Source organism: Anabrus simplex, chromosome 11 (genome assembly GCF_040414725.1).
Source record: "Anabrus simplex isolate iqAnaSimp1 chromosome 11, ASM4041472v1, whole genome shotgun sequence".
NCBI lineage: Eukaryota > Metazoa > Arthropoda > Insecta > Orthoptera > Tettigoniidae > Anabrus > Anabrus simplex.
Genome location: NC_090275.1, coordinates 57,272,325 through 57,281,322, shown reverse-complemented (window position 1 = coordinate 57,281,322; position 8,998 = coordinate 57,272,325).

The following is an 8,998-nucleotide window of genomic DNA, read 5'->3' as shown; positions in this document are numbered from 1 at the left end:
AAGTAATTTTTTTCATGAAACCCAGAAATCATTTTTTTAAATTGCCAAACGTAATACGGTACTGTGAGTGGTTCTCATGCGAAATAATTGTTTAAAACAAAGTGAAATATTGAAATTTCAGGTGTAGCGAACAAAGAAAAAGTGTGCTTAATGCTCAGAATGCCTGTAATATCAAACAAAACCAAAATTTTCCCTCATGCACTAAATTCTTCAGGAAAAAACAGGTAAGTCAGCTGTGTTTCTTCTGTGTGATTGTAAGACGATGAAATGTGTGCCATAAAAATCGGGTAGTATTCCTGAGATAACAAGAGCATCCCACTTAAGGTAAATGCAAAAGTTCATGACTTGATGTTTCTGCTACAGTTCATTTCTTCAGTATATCAGGACTTCTACAAGAATCTAACACCAACTCAGAGCACATATGTCTCGTGAGCGCCCTCGAGTTGGAGGTCATCAATATGGGCCATCCTTGCAGCAACACGTTGAAGATTTAACAGTAAAATCCCCGATATGGTCGGGAATCGAACCTGTGGCCGTCTAAACGGAAACCACTAAGCTAATAATTTATCCAAGGATGTGATTATTATTACCCCTCATAAACAGACCCTGAAAGAGCTGTAAACAAGCAACTGGATCACTGACTGACATAAGTGTTCACCCATTTCGGAATGAACTAGAAACTTTCATTTGCCAATGTTATAGCTACTAGCCTGTAACCGACGTAGAAATTGCAAGAAGTTCAAATATTTAATATTTTTCCACAAAAAATATGGAAATTTTAGCCAAATTTAATGATGGTGCAGACTTTTGTTTCGAGATATCTAGTGTCTGAACGGTAATTGCTATCAATTGCACTTTCGCGTCCTTAAATGAAGGGATCTACAACTTTGCTCCCATGGCTTTTTGTCGTATCTGGACCTCTTCTACATGAGATTGAGCTTCATTTCCTCGGTGTTGGTAAATTCTGTTCAATTTCCACAATTTATTTTTCTGATTCTCACACTCTTAGGACAAATAGATGCATGAAATACAGCACGCTCCTTGGCACGAACAGTGGCCATATGTAGACCGACTTTAAATACTCCACCTGCCTTGAATGTATTGGAAAACGGAAGGTATACGTGGAAACACTACTCAAATTTCAGCCTAATTTACGATTCTTAAGCACTCTATGGCGAAGCCATTGGAGATACGACAAAACCACAAATAACCTAAATTGTAGGCCGTTTCATCGTCGATATTGCCTGTCAAGTTTCAAGACTGTAGCTGTCTGCTAAGTTGGCAAAATATTTTTTCAACTCGTGAAATGCGGACGAAATTTGGTATGGATCTGAAAGTTCGTCTCTGTCTGTGGTATAAATAGGCGAGATACGGCAAAATGCCTTAAATCAGTAATGTAGGCGACTAAAAGGGTCGTCCGATGGCGCAATCCATACATCGATACGACGTACCGTTTGGCCGCAATAAGTTTCCAAATGAAAGTCTGCACTACATAGCGTGCACATTGCCTGGCTCTATCTTATGTAGATATATGTTGTGGCGTTGAATTATTAACAGTAGCTTGGGTAAGGTGTCGTATTTGGATAAGTATGTACACTCAGAATAGATCTCGCAATACACCAGAGTGGAAATGGTAAGTCAAAATACCGACAAGACAAACACGATCATAGAAGAATATAACTAAGTCATGAACTTGGACACCAGTCCGACTAACGCAGTAACATAAACACCAAATCTATGCAAGTGATGGCATGCCACGAAAAAGATTTTTAACTCTCCAGGAAAAAATCGATACATGCACAAGTACTCAGATTTCAATTTTCCAAGTGAAGGATTTCAGCAGAGCGCGCAGGGAAGCATTTTACTGTGTCCATTTTTTTTCAGAGGAACCCGAGGTAAGTACGGATAACTGAAGGACATGGAAAATGCACGTGATAAAAATCAGGGAAAAAGAAGGAACAGTTTTTTCATAACAATAATATATTAGCACAAACACCAAGAAGGATTTTTACAAGCCAAAGAAAGTGAAACAGATAATAAAGAATCCAACAATATTTTAAAGATTAGATACTTCTGATTTCCAAAAAACATTTGGGACGACCATTTAACAACACTAATTTCAATTTAAAGAAAACAGTTAGACTCGAGGCAAGATGAATTTTACAATAGTTTACATTGGGAGTATCCTACAAAACGGTAAACAGATATTACCCATTAATACGAAAATTTTAAGAAAGTTTTGAAAGGCATTAGGCCACTGTACAATAGCAAAAGTAGAAGAAAAGATTAAACCCGGGACAGAAACGTGGGGAAAAAGGGAAGGACGTGAAAGAAAACAGTACCTAAGGCTGGCAACAGGGATTAGGAAAAATGGAACCAATAAGCATTGATGGAATTCAAATTTTCAAACAGAAGCTAGGCGTTAATAAAATTACAATTAGTCCTATTCTTGCGTTTGTTCACCAAGTCAATTGGAATCCAGTGGTTCATATCACAGTAATCACTTGACGTAATTGAAAGTCAAATTTTGAAAAGAGATCGTAATGCAGTTGCAAGAAAAACACCACTGTCAACAGCTCCGACTAGCAATATTATTAGCGTGAACAGTCATTTGTAGCCAGTACGGCATGATGAAATCAGGAAGCGCAGCATTAAAAAGAAAGTGAAGTATGGCAAGGGAAAATAAATTTAAAGTTCGCTCACCCGTCCAGCAGTCCTTGAGCTTCAATCATGAACATTCAACACCATTTAAAAAGAAACATTGCACACGGACCAGCCGCTAGCGTAAGTAAAATAAAGTCCTCCCTCCACACAAGTCGTGGTCTTCATCCAACTCCGCCGCTCAAGCCCAGAGCAGGCCTTATTTATATTCCGATAGAAACGTCCAGAAAAGACGGGAGCAGACGGTACAGATAGCACAGCGAGGCGGTAGGGGAAGAAAGGATGGAGGGTAAGCAGCACGAGCAGTACAAACTGGACGGGCGAAGAGAGCACATACACACAGGTTAGTAGCCGCATGTCAAGCGTAGCAGACGTAGAATCACGTAGAATAGTTGAAAAATTTGGAGCACGCTATATACTCCCAGCAGCCGGAGAAATCCGAAGGATTGGGTGTAGAAGCGACGAAAGTCCATTGATGCTCCAGAGGGGCGCCGAACTCCGGAACAAGAAGAGAGAGTCGTCGTCGGGAAGGCGAAAACAAAAAGCAAGAACAGGCATGAGTTACAAGTAAGAGAAAAAAAAGGAGACAGAGGGGGGGGGGGATAAAATAGAAAGAACGATCCGGATCGAAAAGGGATATAAGAGGAGGAAAAAAGGGGGGGATACAAAAAAGTTTTACAATAGAAATTACAATATATATATAAAATACAAGTGGCCGTACAAAAGATTACACAAAACTAGGAAATTTAAATAAATAAATAAATGAAGTTACAATGACAAAAGATCTAATCGTAAACATGGTGTCCCATAAAGAAAAACAAACCCATCAGGGGAAAATGATCGATGGGGGAGCCAGACGAAGTGACGAAGTGTGTGGAGGGAGCATGACTGGGCGAGCGAAAAAAAGGCAATGAAATGAACCACAGAAAGAAAAAGAAAAAAGGGGGGGGGGTACATGCGTGAACAAACGCAAGTAAAGAAAAAACAATAGTACACTAGGAAAGAAAAAGGGGAAATGCATTTATGTGTTTTCCATCCCTGCGGCAAGCCAAAGGGTTAAGCGGATAACAAACCAAGCATTTGAGGAAAAGATGCTAAATTGAGATTCAGAAATTTACGAACAGAGAAAAGCCACATAGTAAGGTTACGGGGATCAGTGGCTAGTAACTGCGGAACCTGAAGTAAAGATTGTTTCACAATATGAACATTCAAAGAACTGTCAACAGCATTAAGTTTTGGCATGGATGGAGAAGAATGGGGGCGTAGATCCGGACCCACGTTGTGATGGTGAGAAAATGGGAAAGATTTGTGATCAGAAAACCGGTTATGGGATGTAGGAGTAGAAGGATAAGAGAAGGAACTCGGAGGAGTAGAAGTAGAAAAAGAAATTAAGTCACTCACGGGAGGGTTAGGCAAAGAATGATTATGATAAGTAGGAGGTGGAGAAGAATTTTCTTCACCCAAGGGGAAATTATCAGAAAAGCATGCCATAATAGAAAAATTACTGAAAGAAATGTAATAATGAGAGAAAAAGGTCTGCTATCATTTGTGTCGGTAGATTGGTAGCTTGGGGTAAGTTTGGGTGTGAGTGTGTGTCGTGTGTATGTCGTATTTGGATAAGTATGTACACTCAGAATAGATCTCGCAATACACCAGAGTGGAAATGGTAAGTCAAAATACCGACAAGACAAACACGATCATAGAAGAATATAACTAAGTCATGAACTTGGACACCAGTCCGACTAACGCAGTAACATAAACACCAAATCTATGCAAGTGATGGCATGCCACGAAAAAGATTTTTAACTCTCCAGGAAAAAATCGATACATGCACAAGTACTCAGATTTCAATTTTCCAAGTGAAGGATTTCAGCAGAGCGCGCAGGGAAGCATTTTACTGTGTCCATTTTTTTCAGAGGAACCCGAGGTAAGTACGGATAACTGAAGGACATGGAAAATGCACGTGATAAAAATCAGGGAAAAAGAAGGAACAGTTTTTTCATAACAATAATATATTAGCACAAACACCAAGAAGGATTTTTACAAGCCAAAGAAAGTGAAACAGATAATAAAGAATCCAACAATATTTTAAAGATTAGATACTTCTGATTTCCAAAAAACATTTGGGACGACCATTTAACAACACTAATTTCAATTTAAAGAAAACAGTTAGACTCGAGGCAAGATGAATTTTACAATAGTTTACATTGGGAGTATCCTACAAAACGGTAAACAGATATTACCCATTAATACGAAAATTTTAAGAAAGTTTTGAAAGGCATTAGGCCACTGTACAATAGCAAAAGTAGAAGAAAAGATTAAACCCGGGACAGAAACGTGGGGAAAAAGGGAAGGACGTGAAAGAAAACAGTACCTAAGGCTGGCAACAGGGATTAGGAAAAATAGAACCAATAAGCATTGATGGAATTCAAATTTTCAAACAGAAGCTAGGCGTTAATAAAATTACAATTAGTCCTATTCTTGCGTTTGTTCACCAAGTCAATTGGAATCCAGTGGTTCATATCACAGTAATCACTTGACGTAATTGAAAGTCAAATTTTGAAAAGAGATCGTAATGCAGTTGCAAGAAAAACACCACTGTCAACAGCTCCGACTAGCAATATTATTAGCGTGAACAGTCATTTGTAGCCAGTACGGCATGATGAAATCAGGAAGCGCAGCATTAAAAAGAAAGTGAAGTATGGCAAGGGAAAATAAATTTAAAGTTCGCTCACCCGTCCAGCAGTCCTTGAGCTTCAATCATGAACATTCAACACCATTTAAAAAGAAACATTGCACACGGACCAGCCGCTAGCGTAAGTAAAATAAAGTCCTCCCTCCACACAAGTCGTGGTCTTCATCCAACTCCGCCGCTCAAGCCCAGAGCAGGCCTTATTTATATTCCGATAGAAACGTCCAGAAAAGACGGGAGCAGACGGTACAGATAGCACAGCGAGGCGGTAGGGGAAGAAAGGAGGGAGGGTAAGCAGCACGAGCAGTACAAACTGGACGGGCGAAGAGAGCACATACACACAGGTTAGTAGCCGCATGTCAAGCGTAGCAGACGTAGAATCACGTAGAATAGTTGAAAAATTTGGAGCACGTTATAATGTATATAAAACCCTATGGCTCACTGACTGACATAAATGTTTACCTACTTCAGCATGAGCTAGAAACTTTAAATTTGTCAATGTGATAGATATTAGCCTGTAACCTACGGAAAATTTCCTAAAAATACATTTTTTATTTTTTTATTTTTGTTCCCCTCCCCGCAAACAAAATAACGGCTGCCATGATGCAGTGCCCTACAAAATAAATTTTTTTCTAAGTTATAGCTCCTAGCCTGTAACCGACGTAGAAATTGCAAGATGTTCTTCTTCTTCCTCTTCTCTTCTCTTCTTCATGTGTCATGTCGTCGCAGAATGTTGGCGATCAGTAGCATGATCTGTTGTTTGTTCATAGCTGTTCTGAACAGAGTAAGCTTTGTCACCCGAAACCACTGGCTCAAGTTGTCGAGCCATGATGTCCTACTTCTCCCCGGACCACGTTTTCCATTCATTTTTGCTTGGAGTATTATTTGCAGAAGGTGGTATTTACAGTTCCGCATCATATGACCAAAGTAATCTAGCTTCCTTCTATTGATGGTAGTGACAATTTCTGGTTCTTTGTTCATACGGTGCAAAACGTCTATATTGGTCATTTTAGCTGTCCAAGGTATCTTCAGCATCTTTCGGTACGTCCACATTTCAAATGCTTGCAAACGGCTTCCACATGGTCTCAGTTAGTATCCATGCCTCAACGCCGTATAACAGAATGCTGAAAAAGTAGCACTGGAGTAGTCGTGTCCGTAATGAAATGGAAAGGTCATGGCTTGTCAAAAGTTTTCTAAGTCTCTGAGAAGAAGTTCTGGCCTGCTCAGTTCTGCATTAGATCTTGTGAGTAAGATGTTCAAATATTTAATATTTTACCCACAAAAAATATCGAAATATTACGCCAAATTTAATGACGGTGGAGACTTTCGCTTTGCGGTATCTTGTGGCTGAACTGTAATTGCCATCAATAACGGGATTGTACTTGCGCCTCTTAAAGTGAAGAGATCTACAACTTTGTTCCTGTCACTTTTTGTCGTATCTGGACCCCTTCTACCTTAGATTGAGCTTCATTTTCTCGGCTATTTCCATAATATTTTTTTACTGATTCACACACTCATCGGACAGATACATGCACACAATTCAGCACACCCCTTTGCACGATAATTGGCCATATGTAGATCGACTTTCATTATTCTAGCTGCTTTGTATGTATGGGAAAGCGGAAGGAATTTGTGGAAACACTTATCAAATTTCAGCCTAATTAATGTCCCTTAAGTAATCTATGGTGAAGCCCATGGATATACGGCAAAACCTCAAATAGCAAAAATTGTAGGTAGTTTCATCGTCGAAATGCCTGCCAAGTTTCAAGACTGTAGCTGTCTGCTAAGTTTGCAAAATATTTTTTTAAACTTGTGAAAAGCGGGCGAAATTTGACGGGTAACGAAACGTTCACCTCCATCTATGTTATAAATCGGCGAGATACGACAAAATGCCTTAAGGCAGTAATGTAGGCGACTAAAGGGGTCGTCTTATAGCGCAATCCGTACCTATATACCATGTACCGTTTGGCCGCAATTAATTTCCAAATGAAAGTCTGCACTACATAGCGTGCACATTGCCTGGCTCTATCTTATGTAGATATCTATATATATAAAATAAGAGTTTTGTCTGTACATTGCTCAGAATTTGAAAAGAATGGTATTTCTGTATCGATCATGTCCACAGTAACAAGAAAATGCAGTTTTTACTTTTCCGTAATTTTTGTCTGTCTGTCTGTCTGTCTGTCTGTCTGTCTGTCTGTCTGTCTGTCTGTCTGTCTGTCTGTCTGTCTGTCTGTCTGTCTGTCTGTCTGTCTGTCTGTCTATCTGTCTGTCTGTCTGTCTGTCTGTATGTACACGCATCACGAGAAAACGGCTGAAGAGAATTTAATAAAAATCGGTATGTAGAGTCAGGGGGTGAGTCGCTACAATCTAGGCTATGAATTATTTTATTCACCCTGAGTGAAATGGTAGTTTAGGGGAAGGCCTAAAATTCAATTATCAATTATTTATATTATTAGTGGTCATATCGATAAATACTGCATAACTAAAGTTATGTAGAATTAAATTTCTGATCATTTACGTCCTATGCATTTTTACCGTACCGGCTATGATAACAGAGATATTCATGAATTTGGATTTTTGTTGCTAAGTCCATATCAACGCCGAGCCCCGACAAAGTGGGTAAACAGAATTTAATGAAAATCGGTATATAGAGTCGGGGAATAAGAAACTACAGTTTAAGGTATAAACAATGTTATTCACCCTGGGTGAAATGGTAGTTTAGGGGAAGGCACCTAAAATTTAATTTTTAAATACCTATGTTCCTGGTCCTATGGAAAAGTACTACATAACAAAAGTTATAGAGAATATAATTTCCGATCATTTATGTTTTATTCAGTTTTACCGTACCGACTATGATAAGAGTGGTATTTCAGAACCAGAAGACAATTAATAATGTGACGGCCTACAATATCGAAAGCGCGTAACATAGATCAACAATAACATTACACTGACCGTTGTTTGTTGTATGTTCTTTGTCTCTTATGCTGTCATTCAACTCCGATAGATGGGATTACTGCCGCGTACCGAGTATAACAGCCTAACTGAAAATTGGCGGGACATAGCTGAGGAATTAGATAACTTTCTTCTTTGGCATGCCAATCCTGTGGTTCATAAATTTTCTGATACTGCTGGTACGTAACACAATGGTTCATCATAGTATGCCAGCTATTCGATACCTACTCTGACGCGCTGTTTTGAATGAGCAGTGTGCGCACTTAAGTCAGAGGCCCAGTTAGTAGTAGTAGGAGTAGTAGTATGAACTGGTCTGGAATTGTGATTACAATTTAGCCCTATTCCAAATTATAGTACCAGAATTCACTAAATAACTCAAAATTCAACCTTGAAAAGAGCCGTTCCTTAGGAAAAGCTTCTTCCTCTTCACTTTCATTAAATCTACATTAATTTTATTGCAAATTAGCAGCGAAGATGTGGTTTCTTCTCTGGCTTGGAGGAAAAATTGCCTCCACGTCAGATAGTTCTTTCCCCCGCCAGTGTAGTGAATTGAGATTTTCCGACTCAGCGGGTACTCCCAGGAAGCCGATAAGTAAGCGGGCATAGTTTTTGCCCTCCCCCCGCCGAAAAAAGGACGAAGATTGTTCATGGATCACGGATGTCTGCATCTTGGTCATTCCAGCTTTGTAG